Genomic DNA, 23,504 nt, shown 5'->3' with positions numbered 1-23,504 from the left:
CTGCTCTTACAGACGTTTCCTTGGCCCCCTCAGAAACGAAAAGAAGCCCGCCAGGATCTTCCCTCCTCTCCTGCTGATTGACGGCGGTGGCTGCTAGCTGGACAGCAGCGCCAGAGCCTGGCCGGCCCCGGGGCAAAGCGGGCTGCAGCCACAGCCACGCAGCAAAGAGAACGGTGCGGGGCTTTAGCCCGTGCCTTGCTGTGTGTGCGCCGAGAAGGCGCGAGAGGTTGCTTCTCGCCGCCCCGTTCCCGCCCCTCCCTGCCTGCTCGCCCGCCCGCCCGCCCGGGGCCACGGCAGCTGCAATGTATAATTACCGTTTTGGGTTTGTGGTCGGCATAAATAATTGAAGGCCGGCTCCTCCTGTCAGGATTTTTTTTTATTTCGTTAATAACCACGTGCGAGGGGGAGGAGAGAAGAACAGCCGGAGGGAGGGAAGCAAGCGGGAGAGAGAGGGATTGGAGGCACAGCCGAAATGGGGGGTCGGGTCTGAGCCGCCTTCAAGGCAGGTGACTGGGGCTAGTCCCTGGACGTTTCCCTCCTGGCGAGAAGCGAGCAAGACGGTGTTTGACTTGGCGGCAGCTGCACGATGGTCGCCATGTGCAAGACTTAATCGCGGCGCGCGCGCGGTCGCCTGCTCTCCGCCCAGCAAACGGGGTGGGCGCCCAGGGTGTCCCCCCTTGCACCGCACTCTCTCCCGCTCCAGCATCCTCCGGAGAGCTGTTCGGTCCTCCTTCCTCTCTTTCCTGGTTTAGTGCCAAGCTGACGTCTAGGGTACCACCATGCCCTGAGATTGGCTCTCAACTGCACCCCTGCCGGCCACCCTTCCTCTTTCCCCACCCCCTTACCTGCCCCCTCCCGAACCTCTCCAGACAGCTACGGATTATTATGACCTGCCTTCGGATGTCTTGGCAGGACACTTGGCAGAAAGCGATGCCAGGCACAGTTGGCAGCATTAACTCTTTGCTGGCTGCCAGCAAGGATCTCTGAAGAGATACAGGTGAGTGCGTGGCACCTGTGCTGCCACTTTGGCGTGGGGTGGAACAGCCGTGGTGGTGGGACCTGAGAAAAATGCCTCCTAGGTGAAACCAGCCACCATTCTGGAGTTCTGGGACATGAAGACAGATGGGTGCTTTCCACCGCCTGCCTACATCATCCTTCCACACACTCACACAAGAAGAGACAGACACCACACTGGAGTGGGGGGGGGGTAGCACTTGATGTTCAGGGAAGAGTCCTGGGCTGGAGGTTTTGTTTCAAATGTATCCAGGCTGCAACTGATGGGGGGGAGGGGGGAGCAGATGCAATCATTTTGTTTGTTTTTGGGTTGATGGAAATCTTGATAAAGCCTTGGTGCCCTCCTTATGCTCCGATATCTGTTTTTATATCTCCGCTCTCCTCCACCATGTACATTTGCATCTTTTATTGATTGTAAGCAGTGACTCCTGTCTTCCCCTAGGTGGGAATCTCACATAGCGCTGGGAGGGATGCCTCTACCTGCTGCAACGTGCTAGAATCAGGGCTTAAATACATGGGAAGACCCTCACTCAGCCTTTGCATCTCTGACAGCTTCCAATAGCTGTAGTTTCACCCCCACCCTGTTTTCTGTGTGTGTGTCCAATGCAATGCACTTCAGCATCTGTGATACGTACAAGGTATGCTAAACTGTTGGGACTCTTAAATCTCCATTTTCTTTCTCCCTGAAATCGGAAAGCGAGCCTGGGTGCCCTGACTTCTTAGCCCCTGCCATCCTTCGATGGTGGCAGATAGGGCTTCAAGGAACCTTAGGCGGAACAATGGAGACAATGCAATGGTGAATTATTTTGGTCTCGCCGTCTGCTCCAAGGAACAGATGCTTCCAGCAGGCATGGTGCATGCCATTTCCAACTGCCCCTTAGGTCCTTGGCTTCTGCTAAACAAGAACAGCCAGAGCTCAGGGCCAGAGAACTGCCAGTTCAGAGCGTTCAGCCTAGTGGTGTTGCTTTAGCCTTTGGCTCTAGGAGATAAATGGATGGCTATAAAGGCTTCAGCTGTAGGCATTGGGAGGTGTACTAGGGTCAGCTGTGGTGTGAGAGTAAGAAGGATCCTGTGGGCCAGGGTGGCCTGGATGTTTGCAAGTGCCATTGTTTAGCTCAGTCTTTCTTGGTTGTGCACAGGGTCTGATAGAGGCTTATTTGACCCCATATTTAAAGAGCTACCTTTTACGTCTTCCAAACTAAGCCATTGCTTTGAGTACAACTTAGTAACCAAGACTCTTTGTACTATAGCCATTTAGGGATGCCAGTCTCATCTGGGGATCCCCTGGAATTATAGCTTATCTCCAGACTGAAGAGATCAGTTCCTCTGGAGAAAAGACTGCTTGGGAAGGTGGATTCCATGACATTCTACTCCACTGAGATCCCTACCCACCGGAAATCCTGCCCACGCCTGGCTCCGTCCCAAAAGTCTCTAGATATTTCCCAACCCAGAGTTGACAACCTTATAATCAACCCACTGAAGGAAAAACGCCTACAAGTGATGGAAAATTATTGATGGGTACAGCCATGTGTGGTCTAGAGTTGGCCTTTGTTTGCACTAAGTAGCCTTTTGTTTTGAAGAAAAAACTATCCCTGATCTTAAAGTGCTGGCTAGAACCCAAAGGTAACAGGCTGAATTAAAATATGTCATCTCCTACCCAAGGCTATAGTGAGACGTTTAAGATGAGTATCCTTGACTATTTCTGCACTGGAGGCTTTGTGCTGGGCTGCAGGCTGGAGTTTGAGTCAGGACAGGTTGCTCCGCCTCTTCCTGTTCCTGCATTGTGGAGCATTTGGCTTGGTGCACTTCATCTGCTCTGGATTTGTGCAGGTGCAGCGAAGTTCCCTGGGCAGAAATGGTCCTTGACTTCCTGTCTATGCAGTGGGGGAAATAGGCTCCCATCACAATGCAGAAAAGACAAGATGGGCTAGGTTTCAGTGAGATGTAGTTATTAGGGCATCAGACTAGGAACTAGGAAACGTGGGTTCAAATCCCCACTCTGCTTACTGGGTGACCTTATGTGAGTCATGTACTAACTTACCTCACAGGGTTGTTGTGAGGATAAAATGGAGAAGAGAACAATATAAGCCACTTATACCGGGGGGAAAGGCAGCATATAAATACAGTATAAAATAAATATAGAAGAAGCAACCAAATATTGACATGCAGCTTGGCTCATGTCACTATCTCTTTGCTATGTAGAGGATTTGGGGTTGCCAGGCTAAAGTAAAGTACAGTTTTCCACAAGAAGACTTGGGCAAAAAACCTATGAATTCTGTGGGACTTACCTGGCTACATTGGGCGACATAAGTGTAAACTGGTAAATCCCTGGTTTAAGACCTCACTAGATTCCAGTTCCAGCTTCTTTTGTACAGTCTGGGATCATAATGCTGGTCTACCTTACAGAACTCTTGTAAAAATTACTGAGGCCTATTCTTTACTGCAGCAGAAAGAGGTAGAGAAATTTTGAGGTCGCAGAATGAACTATGCCACTTTACACTGCAGGACATATTTCAGTGCTCTCACATCTAAAAGCTCACCGCAAATATATTCAAAAGCATATATTGCCCAAAACTTTTAAGCATATCTTTCATATGCTGTGCTAGTTTCCCACTTACTAGGAACTATTAGTGTAGAGGAACTTGGAAAAATGTAATCACTCTCCTGCAGTCTGAAGTGATACAGTCCATTCTGTCACCTCAGCTTCATGTGAAGAAGACCAGCCCTCAGAGCATGTGAAGAGCTTTGTATGCTTGAAAGGTGGAATGTAAGTCTAGATACTACCACTGGAATTTGCTGTGCAGTGCAAATACAGGGTCATCATAAAAGTAATTTATGGCCTTGAGCAGTTAGTACTTCTCAGCCTAATCTTTAAAATGAAAGTACCCATTCTGAGGTTCTTGAAGTAATTAGTAAAATGCAGTTGGTTTGATGTTTTCCTGTTCCATCATCTCCCACACAATTCAGCATTACCTGGAGAAGGCAGGATAAGGGATATAGAGTAGGGTCTGAGGAGGAAATAAAGGAAATCTAGATATGGCTTCCCAACTTAGCATTTCAGAAAGGAAAATATATTTAAAAACTTTCCGCTGTTTTGGGAACCGTATAAAACGGTTTCCGAGCTCTGTTGGGACAATGGTGTCTAATTCTGAAAGAGCTCAGTACTACTGAGAAGTAGTGCTACTATTCGTTAGTTGAACATCAACAGTTGTTAGGTTCTGCATAATCACTGCCTGGATTGCTTACTGTCATGACCCTAAGCAAGCACTGCAGCGAGGTCCCTCTTCAGTTCCTAACATGGTAAATACCAAGGCTCAGGTATTTAACCAAAGCTAGTTTATTGAATAAGAGACAGGTGATCACTCTTCCAAAGGTAACATGTAGAACAGGAGGACTGACTCCAGCAAAGCCCTGGGTTCGGGCTGGGGTAATATAGGCACGGGAACAGGACCCCCCCCCCCAAATACGTGGAAAGCCCTTACCCTTGAAAGAACGTTTGATCCGGGTGCAAAATCAAGGGACAAGCAGGCTGGGGATGTTGGCCAGATGGCCTCATCTAAGCTACAGAAACACACTCGTTTACCATTTCAAAGGTGCAGTGGGGGAATCAGAGGAAAAGGATAAGGCACCTGACACTTACGTTGTAAAATAGGCACCCAAGAAAGGTTAGGCTTGATAAAGGAATTGTGTGGAAAGGAATAGGGAGAGATCTGGCAGTAGGATATGAAGAAAGGGGAATCTGTAGTAGCTCTGCACCCTTGGGGAAGGGTGACATATAAATTTGAAAATAAAAATAAATAAATAGTAACTCAGGAAAAGGTTTATTGAAATTCGTGGATTTGAAGGGTGAGAGTCAGGTGATTCCGTGGTTAGTGGAGGCTGATTCAGGGTTTCCTGCACCTACTTTCCAAGTTCTAGGAGGAAAGTGAAGATGTTTCTCTTTTGCCTTGTAATCTTTGCCTTGGGAGGAAGGGGAAGGGACATTCCTTGCATGTGATTATGTGAGCTGCTCTCCAGACTGGACTTTAGCTGTTATGAAGGCTTCATGACTTGCTGCAAGGAATATTGGTTATGAAGTGAGACATAAAGTTATGGAAAAAACCCAGTAGGCAATTTTCTGTGTGGGAAGTACATGATGGTACAGCTGCTGGGATATCCAAGTGCAGAGATGTCAATACGTTCTGTTAGCAGGGTGATAAGCAGGAGGAGAATGAAAATTCAGATCACTGGCTTCCTCAAGCAGACCTGGGCCCTCTGGATGTGGGGAAAAGGTAGCTGGCACAAGAGTGCAATTAGTGGTTAAAATGTGGGAGCAAGAAACTACCATCTTGGATGTCAGCCTTGGCTCTTCTGCTGAAAGAATTAATATCGATGTTATTGCAAAGGAAAAGCTCAGGAGCCTACTATAATGGTCTGCAGTCTACTGCAATGTAGATGAGAGAAAATGGAGTATAGTTCCACATGCTCTCATTTGTACTTATGAACTGCCCCTACAGTGTCTCCATTCTGCCTCCAGTCTGGTTGTGGGGAGACCAGGTCAAATGTAGATGCATCTGGACTGGATATAATTACAGATGAGAAAACAGAAAATATTGGTTGAGTCTGTCTGTACTTTCTGCTTTGGGGACTATGTCCTGCTGAGTATCTAGGATGACCCCTTAAAGCTTTCTTATGTTACAGAGTGCTACACAGCTCCTATATAATCTACTATAGAAAAATTATATATTTACAGATGGTTATTGTTGCAATTGTATATTGCTGTTGTACATGTGTGTCATATACAGATGAAACTGTTCTGGCCCAGTCTTACAATTTGGAAGTGGAATAATATTTTTAGTTCAGTGGTAAACGGGAAGGGTTTTCTACTCAGAGCCCCAACTTTAGGGCCATCATGGCAGTATTCTGTCTCCTGTCCCATTAATATTATGGATATTGGACAACAATCAGACCTTTCTATCCTCTGATAAAGCTATGCTGGCACCAGTGGCATACTTCCTAACCCTAGAGATTAATAGTCTTAAAAGAGCATTTACACTTGCTAGATGCTCTGCATTGCCATCAGCCATTCTTGAAGTCCGGTATCAAAAAGTTCCATTCTGTCCATGCGGAAATAGGTAACTAGAAGCCATAGAACACGTTATATTACACTGTCCTTTTTACAATAATATTTGTCTCATATTGATAACTCCTGCAGCCAGCTGAGTGACCTTGGGCTCGCCACAGCACTGATAAAGCTGTTCTGACCGAGCAATTATATCAGGGCTCTCTCAGCTCCACCTAACGCACAGGGTGTCTGTTGTGGGGAGAGGAAAGGGAAGGCGATAGTAAGCCATCTTGAGACTCCTTCTGGTAGAGAAAAGCGACATATAAGAACTCCCCCCCCTTCTCCTCCTTCGAGTCATGGCAGGAAACCTCACAAAAAGTCTTCCCAAAAAGGTGTTTTTAAATTTTTTTCTCCAAGTGGAGCTGGTATCGCCGCAGAAAAGGCACCGTAATATTTTTTATTCTGAACAGTGTTCCCCCCTCATAGCAGTCACTGCATCTTTTCGGTGCAGTGTTTAAAACTAGCTTTAAAACAACTTTTCTTTTACAATGGTCATAGAAATGCCTCTTTTTGCATGCCTAAACACTGGCATGTTTTTGATCTCCCCTGTGCCACCGTACACCAATGGCGGAAATGGACAGCCTCTAGTCCCTCATCCACCAATGGAAGCTTGAGGCGCCCCTTATTCGGCATAGACCCTCCCACCTCTGCTATGACAACATTATATCAGCAGAAATTAATTAATTCCCTCAGAAGCATTTGCAAGCAATTCAATCCACACTTTACGAGGAACACCATATGTCTAAGGGGGACAGGTTGTAGTGTTTTCAAAAGGCTGTGTGCCCCCACAGAATTTTTTTGTTGAGGTCTCTGTGTCCATTAACTACAATTCCCATAAGGCCCTGCCAGTAACAAGTGCCAGAGTGGTGGTCATGTGACATTGCAGCTCACCATGGCCTGCCAATGAGCATGTAGCACAATGGCGGAATTGCGCCCTCCCCACTATTTGCCATTGTAAGTCCATCTTTCAAATGCCTTGCAGAAAAACACGACTGTTTTAAAAAATGATCATTTAAAAGGGTCAGCATGTTGACTTTGGTGAAAACCTTTGCATGCCACTCATCATTCCAACACTGTTGGTAAAAATGTTGTTGAATAATGAGAACCCTTAGGTGTCTCTTTCTACCACAAAGTTTTGTGCTGCTACCTGTAAAATCCATCGTTTTATGATTTCCCCATGAAATCTGAACCATTTAGATTGGGATTTGTCCTATTTTATTTCAATTCTATGGCTGTTGGATTGTTCCCTCATCCTGTTTTATGGATTGTTACTAATAATGCCTTTATTTTATATATTGTTATGTTCATGTTTTTTAATGCTCTGGTCAATGACTATTTAAATAAAGATTGATTGAGTTATTTAAAGGAACAAATAATCCACAGTATAATTTTTTTGAAAGTTCTCTTGGATTTTAGTCTATCAGTCATGTTCTAGTAGACTTTAGCATTATCTTAATGGTTCCCCCCCCCCACGTTCCAGCATCTCAACCAGGGTGCCTTGTCATAGAGAACATTTTACTCCCTCTATGCACCCAAGGTAGTATGTGACTCCCATCAATGGAAAACTGAAATAGTTAAACTTTGGAAATTGAAAAACAATGTAATTTATCCAGCACTTTAAAGATAAATTTCTGGATATATAATATGCTTGCTTTCATAGTGAATAGGAGATATAAAAGATTTCTCTTCGCTGTACATATCAAACCTATTAATATTCCCCTTAAATTAATTATCTTCTTGTCTTTGAAAATTTGATATATCAAGAACATTCTAGTCTGTTTCCCAGCCTTTGCAATGGCACAGAGACTGGGTGGTAACAGATCTACTGATGATCCTATAAAATGAAGAAAAAACGCATCCATCGTGGTTGTCCTGAACCTTACAATGGTCTTAGATGCACTTGATAGATTATTGAGGTCGACCCAAGCCATCACTTCCAATCAACCGCCAAACTCCCTCCTCCTATCATGACTGCTGTGAATCTACACAACCCACTGGGTCTCAGTAAGAGCTGAGCTGAGGCTCTTTTGCAGTTCAGTTATTCTCTCATGTTATTGTTATTATCATGTTAATTGTTATTGGTGTTATAATGTCATTATTGTTATCACTGGTTTTTACCATATGTTATCTGTATCTTTTTCCTGTTTCCTCTAAATGGAGCCTTCAGTGAGGGCGGTATATAAATATAATAAATAATTAAATAAATTGCTACAGCAGCTTGCTGGTGTGATGACAGCAGTCAGTCAGTGGTTTGAATCTTACCTACAAGATTGAACTAATTGGTGAAGATGGATGATTGTACATTACTCCCAAGAAACTTGAAATTCAATATTGCTCGTGTTGTTCTGCTTATAAATGCAGCTGCTCAGGGAGTTCATGGTAAAGGATGCAGTTGAGCATCATTGGTATGCATATGATAATACAACTGTGTATCTCTTGCCCCATGAACTCTGTCAGCTGTCTCTTCCCTAGAGCTATGCCTGAGTGATCTCTCAAGCTACTTGATCACAGCTACTTGGTGCTCAGTCCTGGAAAGGCTGGAGGGATGCTGGAGACCAAGAATTGCTGATGGAAAGAAGCCATATCTTTTCTCACGTTTTTAACATAGAACTCGATATTGAATGCTCTATTTGTCCATTTTGCAGAACCTTGGATATTAGACAAGATTATTAGATTTTTTAAAATTGTGATATTTGCATAAGTTACATCATTTGGTTTTTCAACCTGATATTTCACAGTGTCGTGCTTTGGTGATCAAAAGCCTTGATTCTTGCAATTACGCTAATATATGCTACAAGCAGTCTTCTCCAACTGCTTCCAGTTTATCCAGAATGAACTGGAAGGGTTGTATACTGGTCAAGGCAGCTGTGTCCATTTATATTGTTGGCATGCTGGCATTAATCTAGTATACAGAGAGCATTGTACTAGCGGTATGCTACACTAAAATAACAGTGACATCCCTGGCAGATATATATTTTCATCTCATAGGCATGAATCTGTTAAAATTGCTGGCAGATATATATTTTCACTTTTCCAAAAGTTTATTTTAATTGATAGCAGTCTTATACCTAGAATTTCCATGTACTTGTATCTACACCCAATTTTCCTCTGCAGTTTGCTACAGAAAAGTCTTAACTGCTTTCAAATTCATCTTGCCTTAGTCATTCTTGTTCCACTTTTTTGAAAGTGAAAATTACAAGATGTTCATTACTGTAATAGTTCAATTTTTGTCTGGTAAAGCAAATGAACAGTTTATTAAACTTGGACGTCTTCTCTGCACAATGAGAAGTTCCAGGGGCTAGCACGTGTCAGAGTTGGCCTCCTTTTGAGGTGAGCAGATTGGAAATTTTTGACTCTAGATTTATGGCATTTTGCAGCATTTGCTTTATATGAAATTTACAGGTGGGGTACAAGTAGAGACAGACGCACTCCTTTGGAGCAGTAGATCTACTATTCACATTAGATACTGAGAGAGACTGAGGTCCTGAAAGTGCTTCAGGCTGCTCCAAGTAGTGTGTCTGCTTCTCTGTCTCTTTCTCTCCCAGGCAGTCATCTCTTTCAAATCCTGATGGAGTACTTGGGCTATTAATACCTTTTGGGTGGGATATCCATTGTCATTCAGAAATATTACCACCCCTTCAGTCATATAGGATAGACTGAGACATGGTGATCAAAACCCAAGATCCAAAGATTGTTGAAGATCTAATCATCTGACTAGCTGGCCATACTGCCTCCTAGGGGAAAAAGTCAACAGCTTTAACTTTAAAAAATCAAGAGCATAGGAAATTATGTATCACCTATTACCAAAATCCTAATAAATGTACTTACCTTTGACTCAGAAAAAGATTCCCACTTGTAAGTTGTATGCAAGTTTTACCAAATGCAAGATGACCAACCTTCAATCCTGTACTTAAAAGCCATCCTTAGGCACATCCCTGTTAGAGCCTCTTGTGGTGCAGGGTGGTAAGGCAGCAGAAATTCTGTCTGAACCTGTCTGCCCATGAGGCTGGGAGTTCAATCCCAGCAGTCGGCTCAAGGTTGACTCAGCCTTCCATCCTTCAGAGGTCGGTAAAATGAGTACCCAGCTTGCTGGGGGGTAAATGGTTATGACTGGGGAAGGCACTGGCAAACCACCCCGTATTGAGTCTGCCATGAAAACGCTAGAGGGCGTCACCCCAGGGGTCAGACATGACCCGGTGCTTGCACAGGGGATACCTTTAGGCACATCTCTAATGTTGCTTTACCATGTTATCCTCTCTTGACCTACTTGAGCATTTTTCACATTTATTTAAAACTCTAAGAATGGATTTTTGACATCCTCAGGAATCACAGGAGGCACACATTTTTCGGGGTTCCAGCCCAAATACATGCATGTAAGTCAGAACAAAAGGAAAACCTTAGCAATTACAGCAGTATGTAAAACCACTTTAATTCTAGTCCTGAATCTCTTCAACCCTCTTTGCTCTAATAGAGTTATCTCAAAGCATTTAATTCCAAATGCATTCTCATTTCAAAGCACAGGTTCTTTGAAGATCTGGACTTCTCGTTGTTCTAGGTCTGAGTAGGATTCCAATTTTACAATCACAATCTGCAAACTTTAAAATATTTTAAAAAGATCATTGCAGATCATCCTACCTAGCTAGGATCTTAAACAACAACTTAAGAGCAGCCTTTACAGCACAGCGTTTTGAAATAATGCCGACTACAGTTCAGTTAGGCTGGTATAACTGGACACCGAATGACCAACGATATTGTATTTGTGGTCAATTAATTGTGGAGGATTTACCACATTATATTCTCTAATGTCCTTTGTACTCACACCCTAGAGCTAACTTTATAGATGGGGCTATCTGTGACTTAAAACGTGCCTCTGCTTCAGGTAAGTTGAAATTCTTGCTGTCAGATACTAATTTTAACATTTCTTACAGTATGTCTCGCTTTGCTATGGCAGCAAAATAAATAAATAAATAAATAAAAGCCAGTATTACTCTATCTAATGTGGCTACTTAAGGTGGTTTTAGCCATTTTAAATATGTCTGGTAAAATATCTTAACTTAGATACATTATTTTACCTAGGTATTTTGCACATCATGAATATCTCTTTTTTTGGTGTGTTACATTTTTATTGGAATGTATTTTCTGTTTGTTCATTTTGGATTTGCAAAGACCTATGGTCATATGCAATAAAGTTTACTTGTACTTGTACTTGAGTAGGATCCCAACTCTGGAATCATTCCCAGAGCATGCAGAAGTTTGTCTAGGCTCATTCCCAGGTCGAATTCTGGAGAAAAATGTCTTTGTATGGGAAGTTCTGGAAGGATTCACTGCCATTTTACTTTTGGGTCTCCTGAGCTGGTTCTCTGGCTAGTTCAACTCTGGCTTTAGTTCAAACTTCAAAGCTAAGTCTTATTTATTTACTTCATTTGTGCCCCACTTTTGTCCCCAATGGGAACCTAAAGTGGCCTTCACCATAATTCTTCCCTCCTTTATTTTATCCCAACAATTACCCTGTAGAGTAGAACAAAGCTTCAGTAGCATCTTTAAGACCAACAAAGTTTTATTCTGGTTATAAGCTGTTGTGAGTACAGACACTTCTTCTGACATATTGAAACAAAAGAAACTGACTGTCACATATAGGTAGAGGGTGAGGAGGTTATGGCTGCCCACCTGAACCTGTGAGGTAGGTTAAGCCGAGGAAGAGTTACCCAGCAAGCTTCCCACGGCAGAGTTAGGATTCAGACCTGGGTTTAACCTCTACAACTTTCCACAGTACTTTTTTCTGGATATATTGTGCAAGATCAAAATTGTTCTACTCAAGCCTCTGTCTGTTCATCATCCCCATCTTCTAAGCAGGGCAGGACTTCATTCTGAGTCAGATTGATCCCCCAGGTCCTAATATTATTTGCTGCTGCAAAACCTACATTTGCTGCACGGACTTTGTTTAAAGTTAATTAAGGAGTTCTTTAAATTCATTTATTTAATGCTTTGGGGGAGTTTTTAAGATCTTCTCTCATTTGGCTTTGTTACTGCTTCCATTCTCTCACGATTACCCTTTCTTCTCCTTGGTCTTCTCTACTGTCAGCATTTAGATTGTATGCTGCTCAGGATGCAGACCTGTTTTTATTATTTAGGTTGTTATGGAGTGTTGTTATAATGCTGGTGCTATATAGACAATAAACAAAAAAAGATTCACAATACTGGAAGCAGGCCTCTGAATCACAATGGACTATTAGGTAGTAAAAAGGCAAGAATTGTTGTTTGTTTGTTTTATATTTGACTAACTAAAAAGTGCATCACTCCAAAACTTTCACTTACCTTCAGCTGGGTCATATATTTAAAAGGTATCTTCTTCATTGCTGTCTGAAAGGCATACTGATGTGTGGGGTGTTCCCTGTTTGTATTTTGCCCTCACTGCAGCAGCTGACTTCAAATCCCATTTTACATAAACTGCCATCCTCCTTCCGTCTTTGTGCCCCCTGTGTAGTAGGAAGATTGCTTTCCTTCTTTCTTCCCCCAGTGTTTACAGGCAAGTGCACACATGCCACAGAAGCAGTTGAGGGTTTGTTTGGAGTAGGCACCAGGTATCATACTGCAGCTGGAACACCAGATAACACTGTTTACTTAGGTCTCATTAATGCTTTTTCTATCATCATGACCTCAGTTCTGTTTCCTGGGCCACAGCAGCTGTTTTCATATATCTCTTCCTTATCCCCTCTTTGAACACAGGCAGAGTTTGCTGAGGGAAAGGAGAATTAGTCCAAGGAGAATGAGAATAGCTGGCTCCTAAGAGAGAGGATACATGACCTTTCACTCTTATTAGGTTTCACCTCAGACTCAGGAGTTCTAGGTCCCTACCTGTGACTCCATAATATCAGAACCTCGATTCTTAAATACTATGTCCTTAAAGCTCTGTTCTAAGTATGTATTCAAACTTTTTTTAAATTGAGCGATTGCTTGAAATTCATTAAGTTTTCTGAGTTCTTTTGAGGTACCTTTGAAGATGGTAACTGTAGACTGCAAAGTCTTTCTTGAAGGTAGGCAAGGAAATTCTGAATTTAGACAAAGAGTAGTAGGAATATCTTAGTCCATTTTAGTCCAGCAATTGAAATAAAGGAAGAGCTAGCTCTCTTCCTTTCCCAGCCTGCTTACCAATGGTTTGTACTATTATCAGTCCCAGCTGGAGGTGAGTGTTTGCCTCTCATCCTTCCAGAATGAAAGGAAGGCAGAGAAGAGCCACTTGCAGGTTTGCTGTGTTCCATTGGACAGGTGTTTCCTTCATTCGGGGCTGGGGAAATGAAAGAAGATGAAACAGATTTCAAGCAGTCTTTATTGATTTCCAGCTCACTGTACATATCCCAGCATTATGTTTGAGTGCTGTTGTAGTGCCCTCACAATGGTGTCAGGTTCGGTTCTGCAGCTCGTTGAAAAGAGGCTGCTGTCAGTGTAATCCTAAACAGTGTTATCCCCTTCTAAGTCAAAGGGCTTAGAAGTAAGTAAATCTGTTTAGGACTGCAGTTTTAATTTCAGCGATATTACTCTGTATTCATTCCCTCTTATTTTTAATGGCTTGCTTCATCTGCTTTCTTTTATGCCTTTTCTCCTACCTTGTGTCTCTCTTCAGCTTTTTGAGTCATCATCTATTGACTTTCCCTCTGTTGCCTCTTTTCAATATTCTATTGTCCTTCTTTCTCTCTCTCACACACACACACACAAACACCCTGCCGGAGAGGAATGGAGTAAGTAAGATGTGGTACAACCTTCATGGGATAAAAGTAATAACAACTTTATTTTTATAGCCTGCCCTTCCGAGTTCCTTTATACAGGTATGAATTCTTGAGGAAGGGCACATTTGGAACAGAACATATGAGGATGTGTAGGAGCAATAAGGTATCCCTATTCCTACAACACTGTAGGATGCAGAGAGGGCCAATAAATGTTGGGAAGAAGCAAGGGGAAAAAGTCATTAGATGGCAGTCAGAGTGAAGGAAAAAGCTGCAGATACACCTGAGGGAAGAGGTATGGTAAGAAGATGAAAAACTGGATAGACAAGGCATAAGAAACAAAAGGAGACAGAGAACTGTCCTATGACAGATATCATTTCTGCATAAGGAGACATGCTTTGGATTTCCTTTGGATGCTGCAAATGGACTCTAATGTTTCTGCATTTGGGCTTTTCTCACCTTATTTCCCAGGCTGAAATTCGCAACATTTCCGCACTGAGTCTGATGGCGGCAGCGTCCCATCAGGCCTCTATGCCCTGTTTTATGGTCCTCTAAGGCAGCTGGTTGACTGCTGTGTGGAACAGGATACCTTACATTGTGGTCCCCAACCTTTTTCAGGCTGGGGACTGCGCGGGCGGGAGAGGGAGGCCCGAGGACCCAGGGGGGAGAGGGAGGCGTGGGTGCTGGTACGCCAGTGGGCACACCTCCCTCCCCCCCTGCACTGTGGCGCTCGCTGTGCTGGGGCCTGGAAGTGATCAGCCACTGAAGCATTGGTCTAATCCAGGATGGCTATTCCTATATTGCTATCCTATGCAAGTTTCACAAACATCTTAAATATTGTTTTTATGGGTTAAAATTGGAAGCCCACACTTGGTGTAGTTTTTAGGAATGCGGAGTTCTAACCTGGCAAACTGGACTTCTAATCTGGTGAGCCAGGTTAGATTCCGTGCTCCCCCACATGCAACCAGCTGGGTAACTTTGGGCTTGCCACAGCACTGATAAGGCTGTTCTGACCAAGCAGTAATATCAGGGCTCTCTCAGCCTCACCAGCCTCACAGGGTATCTGTTGTGGGGAGAGGAAAGGGAAGGCGAAGGTAAGCTGCTTTGAGATTCGTCTGGATAGAGAAAAGCTGCATATATGAACCAACTCCTTCTCTTCCTCCTCCTCCTCCTTGCTTCCTCTCATACTGATACATGTATATATTCTCAATCAGCTGCCAGGACAGGTATTCTTGTACCTATAGGGCAGGGCAGTTAGTGTTGCTTCTTGGTATACTGCCCCTCCCTTTTGCTCACTCAGTTAGGGAAGAGACTGTATTTTGGGTGATTCTTCTGTAAATTCCCTGTACTTTTAAGCAGCAGGTCAGGCTTAGTCATGAAATTTCAGCGCACCCTTATTTCCCCCCCCCCGATAATGTCATTGCTAATATTTTTATTTTAGACAATTAATATCTATATCTTTCTTTTTCAAGAGCAAACGCAAGGTGACTAAAAATACAAATAAATAAACAGGCCAGTGTAAGGAGCAGGGCTAGTTTATTTATGTAGCACAGGTAGCACATGCTACAGGCCCCATGCTTCCAAGGGCCCTGCATGGTGCCTTCCCCTCATGGGTCAGGGGCTGTAGCTTCTCCTCCATTTTCCCTCTTTAAGGACCAAATGACACCCCTTTTCACTGTGGGGGCCCCTCCACCCACAGTCTGGCTGCTCCCTCTGGAATTGTACTCTGCTTGGGCCCCAGAATCCTTAAAGTGCTATGGGCCCTGTGAATCCTTAAACTACTCCTGGGAAGGAGTCTTGTCTCTCTTGTAGAGTAGGCTACTGTTGATGACTCCTATTGGTCTGATGGCTACTGTTGGTCAGTCATACTGATGGTCTGTTTTGATATATCTGTCTTTCCTCTTGAAAGGTGGAGAGAAGGAATGATCAGTGTGGAATGTGATCTTCCAGGTTGAAAAGACAAAGTGATATATACTAAGGTTGACTGGAGTAGATCACGAGGACCATACCATTTCAGTCTTGTTCCACCTACAATGGCTTACATGCCTAATTGTAAGCAGTCTTGGGTTCTGCAAGGTTGAAAGTCAACTAATAAGTATTTTAAGTTATTGAGTTTTAAAGCCCCCTATGGCTTGAGACTCATATCTTAAGGACTAACGACTTCCCTATGAGGTGATGGTGATATGCATGAGAAGCCCCAGTCCTTCCACAGACAGCATTGCCTTCCATGGCACTGGCCTTCCAATGATAATTGTGTTGACATCCGTTAGCATTAAGTTACCGGCAGCTTCCATTTATAGAGCAAAAGGAAGCTTCACTGAAGTGTTAACCATCAGTGCTAATCCGCCGTTAGCACTTGCTAGTGTTTAGCAAACAACTGCCAAGTATAGAGTGACATTGGAAGCTCCACTGCTTGTTAGTTGTTCACTGTTGATGATTTTACAGATCTCTACTCTCAGTTGTTAAAGTCGGGCATAAAAGGAAGAGCAACAGGAATAAGCTGTATACACATCAAACCAAGGAAAGAATAAGGATACATATTACATGGAGTTCTGCGGTGTGGCTGTCCTCCATACTAGGTAGGGGAGAAAAATATGTGAAGCCTTCATCAATTCTGATTCAGGCAACAACACTGCTTGAGATTAAAGAAATGTGGATGAAATAATAAAGGAGCTCTGAAATATGTAGTTTGAGCTTTAGGCTCAGTGGGGATTATCTCAGAATTAAATTTCAGAAATGACAGAGAATTTGTATTTTTCCCAAATACTTTTATTTTTAAAATTATGATTACATAACTAATGCAGGAAACAGGCATCTTACATTTGAATGACGGTCCCTACATCTATCTTCTGTTTTGGTCTTAAATAGGCACATTACAGTTAGTAATGACACTAGAGATTCTGTGCTATGGGATGTAGCAATTCTATGGGGTTTAGCTATCCTGAACTAGGATCAGGGAATATAGCCTGGAAATATGTACTATAAACAGATACATGTCCACTCAGTGCCTGAATATGAAACCTCCCATGAACTGTGTGCATGTCACCTTGAATTGTATGATGGAAGAAAGGCAACATAAAAATGCAGTAAGATAAATAATGGAGTGAGACAGCTGCATCATGTAGTAAATTTGGGGCAGTATTAATTACCACTTGTTTTTTTAACAATAAAAAACATAACTAATATCTGGCCAACAACAATAATACAGTAAAGAATTTGCAAGTTTTCAACTTCTCTAGAACAAGAATTTTTTAATGAGGAAAGATGGTGGCGAGATCACACAAGCCATGTTCTCAAAACCTCTTCTAATACATTGTGTGTGGAATGCTTTGCTGGCTTTAGTGGGCAAAGAGAACAGCTGATATCAAGTTTCACTTTTAGGATGCTGAGATAAAGAAGAAATAAATAAGCTGTCCTGGACCAGTCAGCGCTCAGTGACAATGAGGACTCCTCAGGAGGAGCCCTGTGTAGCCAGAAGCCAGCAGGGAAATGAGCTGCAGGCGTGCCATGACATGCAGCCAAGAGTTGGATCAGGATCATCTCCATCCTCCAGCTCTAATTCAGCAGGTGAAGGTCAGCCGCCTGCTCCCAGCTCTCCAGGATCACCACCCTTGGAAGGCTGCAGAAGGAGACTGGGAGTGGTTTTGTAGGCTTGGTGGTGCAATATATACCTCATGGCTCAACACCAGCTGCCTGCTGATAGTGAAGATGACTCTTTGCTGGATTGTTCCTGAGCAGTTGGCTGTATGTAGGAAGTTCTGTAATTGTTTTGTTTTGCAAACCTGGTTCACACCATGTTTGTATGGAATTTTATTTCTGTTTATTCTTTCCTTCTGTTAACGTCAATAAAGGTGTTGTTATTGTTGTAGGAAGTTTTGGTATCCCAAGAAACACTTTTTGGTGTAGATGCAACACGTATATCAGATATCTTGGTTGAGTACTGGAAACCTGACATCTGACCAAACAAAAATGGACTTCTGAAACCTCCTCTGGCCTTGTTATCTTTGGAAATTAAGGAGATGCTGTAACCTGGCACCAGAAGCTGGCTGGTCAGCCGGCCAGAACACAAGCTATAGATTGAATTCATAGCAACCAATAGTGTCTCTTGGACACTATATGGAATTCACAGGTCCCTTAAAGGTCTAAGAGTTGAGGGGAAATGTAGTAGTCCTTAGCAAGACTGGAGTTTTAATTTTAGTTGTTGCACTAAGGAAAGAGCTATAGAGAACTTGAAAACTTGTGCACTGTTATTTAGGTTGTGTTATTTTGATTGGATTTTGCTTATAGACCAATAGTGACTAACCTTTTAAGCAGTTTAATAGTATTCTGTGTCATCAACAAGCAAAAGTTAAGCACAATTTATAGATATCTTGCAAATTTCCATAGACATAAAATGATTAACATGACTTTTTTAATGAGGGAAAGGAGGTAATTTGGATTTAATATCTCAGCCAAAGTGTCTTTGGATAATCCTTGGTATTGTAGAAGTGAATCAGAAGTGAAAAAAATGCATTTATGAATATGCATTGTGGAGTATTGTGAGAGGCCCAGGTAATTCATATGTCCATCATTTTATTAAAATATGATGAAATGACCAGGGACAGTGAGTGAGTAGTGAGGGAGAAACAGAAAAACTAAGGAAACTAATAAAGTATCAACTAATGTTAGCTTTGTGCGGCTCAGCAGCCCCCATGTCCGCAAACTTGATGTCCAACTCAATACAACGAGAGGCATCAGCAGACGTGTTAAACCAACTCTGACTTATTGGCTACCTAGATTGTGCCACATTGCTCCTCTGCATCTCTGAAGGCAAGATGCTGTGTTTTGTGAATATAGAAGCATCTTTGAAAACAGAGAGCTGCTTATCAACAAAGACATGGCTGACACGGGTCTATCCAGATGAAAGTCCTGACACCAGGCACTAAGGTCTTCACAAACATGGATGAAATCAGTTCCACCTAATATCCATAACTTGGTAAACACCAATGAAAAGGCCGCAGGATTTGACTTGCCACGTAAAGTATGGAAGACGGCTAATAGAATATGAACAGGCTTTGGCAGTTTTGCAGATCTATTGTTTAAATGAGGCAAAATATCTGGTCCTGTGATTGTGCTACAGCCTGCCGGACTATTTTCCATCTGTGACAGGAATGTGAGTGTTTTGCTTTCCAGGGAGATGTGACGGAGCTCTTTGAACTCTCCCCAGCTGCAATTGAATGGCTTGAAAACTTAGGTATTAGTATTTAGGGGGATTGCCCAATGTCTGCATACCCATTGTACCTACTTGGCTACATATTTGCTTCGTGTGTGTAACTTTGCCATACAATAAATAAATTCTAATACTTAGGGAAAATAGCAACTATTAGATAAGAACTAGAGGTATGTATTGAAACATAGAATCATAGAGTTAGAATGGACCTCATGGGTGATTTAGTCCAACCCCCTGCACTATGCAGGACATATTGGGTGTCAGGGGGAATAATTCTAGGGAGGAATATTCAGAATAAGCCTGGTATAGTCAGTGCATAAGACAAACTGGTTAGCAATAAAGGATAGACATGGAGAAGAACATTGCAATAGCAAATGCTAGTGGAAAAGTAACCCTCTGTGACTCATTCAAGAGTCTGAAATTCTTACAGGTAGTCATTATGGACATTGAGTATGGATATTGCATTTACCTGTAGGATTATATGAATGCAGCCTTGAAGCTTCTGTATGCTTCCCCTGTTCTTTCCTGAGCAGAGCATGAAAATAAATTCTTGTTGCCCATGATGACTGCATGCATTCTGAGGAAACTGAAAAATATTTGCCTCCACAAACCAGGATTTTAAGAATCACACCTTGTGTGTGACAAACAAACTCCAATTTGCTCAGGTGTTGACATGTAGAAATTATAAAGAGAGCTGGCTTGGTGTAGCCATTAAGAGAAGGGGCTTGATTCCCTCTGCCTCCACATGCAGCTAGATGAGTGACCCTGGGCCAGTCACAGTTCTGTCAGTGGTCTCTCAACCCCACTTCATTCACAGGCTCTCTGTTGTAGGGAGAAGAAGACTAGGCTGCTTGGAGATTGGGTAGTAAAAAGCAGAGTACACAAAAACAGCTCTTCTTTATGGGTAATTGGATTTTTGTGTGTTTTATGTGAGTAAGGAGGGAAGAGTAAAGGGAGCATGCAGGGTAGGCATAACAAATAGTACTATTTGTACTTGTGCTAGGGTTGCCAGCCTCCAGGTGGGAACTGGGGATCTCAGAATTATGGCTCATCTGCAGACTACAAAGAACAGTTCCCCTGGAGAAAATGGATACTTTGGAGAATTGACTCAATTGCATGGTACCCCACTGAGGTCCCTGTTCTCCCAGGTTTCTACCCCCAAATCTCTAGGAGTTTCCCAGCTTGGAGTGAGCATCCCTTCCACCACCACCCCCCACCTCCCATGGGTAGCCAGGAAGGACCTGGCAACCCTAGCTGGGGCACATTGTGGCAAATAGCAGCTTAAGTGCAGCATAGCATGGCATCTGAATGTGACCTATGTCAGTGTTACAGCTGCAGTTTATCCCCAGAGAACCAGAAGCCTAGACTCAGGTAGGAAGACATTGAGGGAACAAAAGGAGTATTAGAAAATGACCCAATGTTTTCAAACAATCAGCAATCACTAGATTCCTTTAGATCAGTGGTCCCCAACCTTTTTATCACCGGAGACCAGTCAACAATTGACAATTTTACTGAAGCTCCGGGGGGGGGGTAGTCTTTTGCCAAGGGACATCGCTGCCTGATGAGCCCCTATTCCACTTGCCTTGTCACCGGTGCCCCTGACTTCCCACAACCCACTGGGGGATGCTGCCAGCAGCAGCTGTGCAGTGCCACGCCGAGGGGGAGCCCCAGCCATTGTGGCCGCCAGAGAGCACCAAAGGTGAGGAGGACGAGGAGGAGCTGCGGTCCGGTACCGACTGATCCACAGACTGGTCCTGGTCCTCGGACCGGGGATTGGGGACCACTGCTTTTAGAGGGAGCAGGGAATTCAGAGTGCAGAAACCTGCAGGAAGGATCTAATTGGATTTTAGGCCTTTTGCTTATTAGCAGCTCATTTTCTAAGGCAACCCAGTGTCCAGCCAGACCTGTGCACAAGTCCCTGGCAGTGACTACATTCAGGTATGAGCCCTTTTAAAATTCAAAGCCTACACCCTTGTCTCTTTGAAGGCAAAGGACTGGAAGTGACAAATATTCATTTGCAGACTTTCTTTCAATTAACATAAAAACAATACATCTATTTCACCTACTCTTGGCTCCAACAACATATTACCATTGTTTCTGTTGGGTTGCTAAGAAAAATATACTAGAAATGAAAATGTAAACTAGAGTTTGGGTTGTTGGCTGTAAAGGAAAATGCCAGTCTTGATTTACTGAGGAGAAGCAGCAATGAAACCTGGCAGCTGATTTGATTTTAAGGGATCTCAGAGAGGGCAGATAATTCCACATGGCTGGCCATGTTAGTCTGTAGGACCAAAATAAAACGGGAGTCAAATGGCACCTTAAAGCCTAACAAAATTTATTCTATCATGGGATGCATTTGTCAGTCTCTAAAGCAGCCTTTCTCAAATGTTGAGAAACCCCTGAAATATTGTTCAGGCTTCGAGAAACCCCAGAAGTGGCATGATAGTGCAGGATATGTTTGGGAAGCATAGTTGTGTATGTGTCTACCCTGGGCCTCTCCTCTTCCCACCCCCTCCAGGCCCATCATTGGCCGTTTTGGGAGGCTCAACATATGGTCATATCAACCAATAAATGTTTAACAAATTTTAAAAATGTATTAAAAATTAATTAACACCCATTTGGAAATTCCTTCTAGGGCCATCAGGAAATCCCAGGGTTTCATGAAATCCCGGTTGAGAAAGCCAGCTCTAAAGCAGGGGTAGTCAAACTGCAGCCAGTGTTAGCTGGCAGGGCCTCATGGGAATTGTAGTCCATGGACATCTGGAGGGCCGCAGTTTGACTACCCCTGCAAGTGTTACTTGACTCCTGTTTTGTTCAGAGAGGGAGAGTCAATGGTGAGGCTTTGTGGAGTACAAGAAGAAATATGAGCGTTTTATGATTTAGGCATATTGTAACTGGGCATACATTTTGATTCAGTTTTTCAGAAAAAGGGTAAAATAGGGCTGGACTATGTGGATCTTTAAGAGCCTCTTGTGGCACAGAGTGGTAAGGCAGCCGTCTGAAAGCTTTGCCCATGAGGCTGGGAGTTCGATCCCGGCAGCCGGCTCAAGGTTGACTCAGCCTTTCATCCTTCCGAGGTCGGTGAAATGAGTACCCAGCTTGCTGGGGGGTAAACGGTAATGACTGGGGAAGGCACTGGCAAACCACCCCGTATTGAGTCTGCCATGAAAACGCTAGAGGGCGTCACCCCAAGGGTCAGACATGACTCGGTGCTTGCACAGGGAATACCTTTACCATACCTTTACTTATGTGGATCTTTAAGAGAGGGCAAGTTCCTACTGAGATATTTTAAAAACAGTTGTCCTGGCAGGAAGGGAACTGGATAAAGAATTCTAAGAGAGGAAATAAAAGGTAGAAATAAATTAATGCTGAGTACCCACAGTTTTTGGAGAATGATGTGAAAATTCTCATATTTAAATTTGTTTAATTGTTATTTGAGATATCTGGCTTGTTGAACTGGGACTTGGGAAATTAATGGAGAAAAGAGAGCAAGAAAAAGAAATCAGAAGTTAAAATGAATTGGAGAAGGTTTCTCAGATTTCCTCCTGTTAGTAGGACACCTTCAGCTGAGTATGTGGTACCTTGGTGCTGTGTCTTGCTTCAGAAAGCATCAGCTATGGGCTAGGTGAGGATGACTATATGCTGAGGGACATGTGATGCCATAGGACATGCATAAATGTGGTGGTAAAATATGTGCTTCACCTCTTTGTCAAGAAACTCCTGAACTGAGTAGGAGAATGCAGTTTTACTAGTACCTTGTTTGACTGATTCTTCCTCTGAAAAAATTATTTCCCCCTCCCTTCCACAGTCTTACGATTATTTCTTAGTGGTGAGAGTGTCCTCTAGTGGTCAATGCATGGCTAAGCAATGGCCACCTTGGTAGTGCCCAGGGGAATACGAGTATGGTTGAGTTGGGTGTTTTATTGTTATTTTTAAAATTTAAATAGCATAGGAAGCTTGAGGCCTGATGTTTGGGTTTGTGCTGACACTGGAAATCCCCTCAGGGCTTCATTATCTCTTGTTTATTTTTAGTTGTACAAAATCTCCCAAGGGGCATAAAGTAACAACAATGACACACACACACACACACACACACACACACACACAAAGGAAAAGATCCAGAACCTGTTTGCTATCTAGCTCTGAAGACAAAAGTCCTCTCATTCTAATCTCACTTTTCACTTGATATAAACTGTTCAGGCTAACACTTTCCAGTCCTCTGGAGGGAGAAAGTTCCTTTAGCTCTATTCCATACAGGAGTTAGAATGGAGAAGGTGAGATGCTGTCACTCCCACACATAAAGCAAGCCCCACTTATTAAGAAACAACCTGACCAATTCACACTTTTCTAATCTATTGTCTTAGATTTCTTACAGACTCCATGATCAGCCTTCTTCCTATTAATGTGGGTATATTTAAAAAATACTGTTTCTCTACAATCTGAATTGCTTGAGAGT

The 23,504-nt window shown here is 43.1% G+C and overlaps 1 protein-coding gene across 13 annotated transcripts in view; it reads left to right on the top strand.

Annotated features, from left to right (window-relative positions):
• The first annotated feature begins 317 nt into the window (after window positions 1–317).
• Window positions 318–23,504, top strand: part of CACNA1A (calcium voltage-gated channel subunit alpha1 A) — a 406,947-nt gene continuing 383,760 nt past the window's right edge. For 7 of the 13 annotated variants that reach the window (XM_077327283.1, XM_077327280.1, XM_077327282.1 and 4 more), the window contains exon 1: window positions 318–997. The gene's annotated coding sequence lies outside the window, so the exon portion shown is untranslated. The remainder of the gene's footprint in view (window positions 998–23,504) is intronic. The other 6 variants (XM_077327292.1, XM_077327287.1, XM_077327286.1 and 3 more) reach the window with 1 other exon arrangement.

This window comes from Paroedura picta, chromosome 3, assembly GCF_049243985.1.
Source record: "Paroedura picta isolate Pp20150507F chromosome 3, Ppicta_v3.0, whole genome shotgun sequence".
In the NCBI taxonomy this organism is placed as follows: domain Eukaryota; kingdom Metazoa; phylum Chordata; class Lepidosauria; order Squamata; family Gekkonidae; genus Paroedura; species Paroedura picta.
The sequence above is the reverse complement of the archived record's forward strand: the minus strand, read 5'-3'. Positions and strand labels throughout refer to the sequence as shown.